This window comes from Arachis duranensis, chromosome 3 (assembly GCF_000817695.3).
Source record: "Arachis duranensis cultivar V14167 chromosome 3, aradu.V14167.gnm2.J7QH, whole genome shotgun sequence".
Classification (NCBI taxonomy): domain Eukaryota; kingdom Viridiplantae; phylum Streptophyta; class Magnoliopsida; order Fabales; family Fabaceae; genus Arachis; species Arachis duranensis.
Genome location: NC_029774.3, coordinates 82,717,275 through 82,719,832, shown reverse-complemented (window position 1 = coordinate 82,719,832; position 2,558 = coordinate 82,717,275). Strand labels below are relative to the sequence as shown.

General features: G+C 42.8%; 1 non-coding gene across 1 annotated transcript; it reads right to left on the bottom strand.

Annotated features, from left to right (window-relative positions):
• Positions 1-177: 177 nt before the first annotated feature.
• LOC127745839 (small nucleolar RNA R71) lies at positions 178-281 on the bottom strand. The gene has a single exon (XR_008007463.1). It is a non-coding gene; the product is annotated as a small nucleolar RNA R71 (small nucleolar RNA).
• Between the last annotated feature and the right edge of the window lie 2,277 nt (positions 282-2,558).

The window sequence follows — 2,558 nt, the reverse complement described above, 5'->3', positions numbered from 1 at the left end:
GACACTGTGAAGTCCAATGGAGTCCAGGAAGATGCTTATAAACTGCTCTTGTTCCCATTTTCACTTAGGGATAAGGCAGCTAAGTGGCTGGAATCATTCTCAAGGGGGAGCCTAACAACCTGGGATGAGGTGGAAAGCAAGTTTCTGGCATGTTTCTACCCCCCACAAAAGGTCAATAGGCTTCGATCTGAGGTTCAGACTTTTAGACAACAAGATGGTGAGACATTCTACGAGGCATGGGAGAGGTTCAAAGAATTGACAAGGAAATGCGCACCAGACATGTTCCATGACTGGGTGCAGTTGCATATTTTCTATGATGGACTTTCTTATGAATTAAGGAAGGCTGTAGACCATTCATCAGGAGGTTCATTGAACAGGAAAAAGACTGTGGAAGAAGCCATTGAAGTGATTGAGACAGTGGCTGAGAATGAGTACTACTATGCTTCAGAGAGACACAACACTAAGGGAGTTATGGAGCTGAACCATGTTGATACAATTTTAGCCCAAAACAAGGTGTTTGCCAAGCAACTAGCAGAGCTCACCAGGAAATTAGACACAAAGCAAGTGGCTGCACTACACACACAAGATCAAGAGGAAGTAAGCACTGAAGGAGGTGATTGGGAAGAGGCCAACTATGTGGGAAATCAACAAAGGCAACCATATGATCCACATTCCAACACTTACAACCCAGGATGGAAAAACCACCCAAACTTTGGGTGGGGAAACCAACAAACCCAACCACAAAACCACAAACCTTACAACCACAACCAACATAACAATTCCACATACCAAAACTCCAACCAAAGATCATACCAAGCCACACAAAACACTTACTCCCAACCACCATATCATGGCCAAAATAACCAACCTGCCCAACCTAATCCGAACCAACAATTTCAAGATCAATTAAACAGGATAGAAGGAATGCTTGCAACCATGAGTCAAGACATAACCGAATTGAAAGCTTTTAAGGAAGAAGTAAATTCTAACTTGCAAAACCAAGGAGCTGCCATCCAGAAGCTAGAAAATCAAATTGTGTATTTGTCTAAGCAACCCCATGGGCTAAGTGTTTCTCATGCTGCCAAGCCTATTGCAAAGGAAGAATGTAAGGCCATAACCCTTAGAAGTTGAAAAAAGCTAAAGGAGATCTCAAAGGAAACCACAGAGGATGAAGCCAAGGAAAATGTGAGGGACAAGGAACAAGGACAATCTTTTACACCGTCTGCAACAAAAGAAAAAGAAAAAGAGGTCCTGAAGCCTTATACACCCAAAGTACCATATCCTCAGCGTTTGATGAAAAGTGAAAAGGATGGCCAATTCTCCAGATTCTTGGAATTTTTCAAGAAGCTTCAAATCAACATTCCTTTTGCTTAGGCAATAGAGCAAATGCCACTCTATGCAAAATTCTTGAAGGAATTAATGACCAAGAAGAGAAGCTGGAGAAATGAGGAAACTGTGTTGTTAACTGAAGAATGCAGTGCCATCATTCAACACAAATTGCCTCAGAAATTGAAGGATCCAGGCAGTTTCCAAATCCCCTGCATCATAGGAGAAGTCATGGTGGAGAAGGCCTTGTGTGACTTTGGGGCCAGTATCAATTTGATGTCTCTAACCATGATGAGAAGAATGAAGATTGAAGAAGCCAAACCAACAAGAATGGCCCTCCAATTGGCAGATCAAAATTTTAAATTCCCTCATGGGATAGTTGAGGATTTGTTGGTGAAAGTGGGAGATTTTATATTCCCGGCCGATTTTGTGGTGCTAGATATGGAGGAAGAAGCCAAAGCCTCGATAATCCTGGGAAGACCCTTCCTGGCTACTGCTAGAGCCATCATAGATGTCCAAAAGGGTGAACTCACTCTTAGACTACATGATGAGAAATTGGTGTTTAACGTATTCAAGGCAATGAGCTATCCATCAGAATCACTAAAGGAATGCATGAGGGTGGATGTAGTGGACATTGCAATACAAGAAACCTTTGAGGAAACAACAAAGGAAGTGGCAGAGGAGGAGTTCACCAAGGATATTGAAGTTAATGACATTAAGGCTGCTGAGACAACCATGCCAAGCATGCCTGAGAAAGTGAAAGAAGAGAAGGAAGCACCAAAACCTGAGCTCAAAGCATTGCCCCCTAATCTCAAGTATGCATACTTGGGTAGTGATGAGAGCCATCCTGTTATCATTAGCTCTACCTTGAGCCAAGAACAGGAAGAAGAATTAATCAAGGTGCTACAAACTCATCAAGATGCCATTGGGTGGACCCTAGCTGATTTGAAGGGGATAAGTTCATCCATATGCATGCATAAAATCTTGTTAGAAGAGGATGCTAGACCATCCATTCAAGCTCAGAGAAGATTGAATCCCATCATGAAAGAAGTGGTACAAAAGGAGGTCATGAAGTTATGGCAGGCAGGGGTAATCTACCCCATTTCTGATAGCCCATGGGTTAGTCCCATCCATGTAGTTCCCAAGAAAGGAGGCATAACTGTGGTGCCAAATGAGAGGAACGAACTCATACCCACAAGAACTGTCACTGGGTGGAGGATGTGCATAGACTA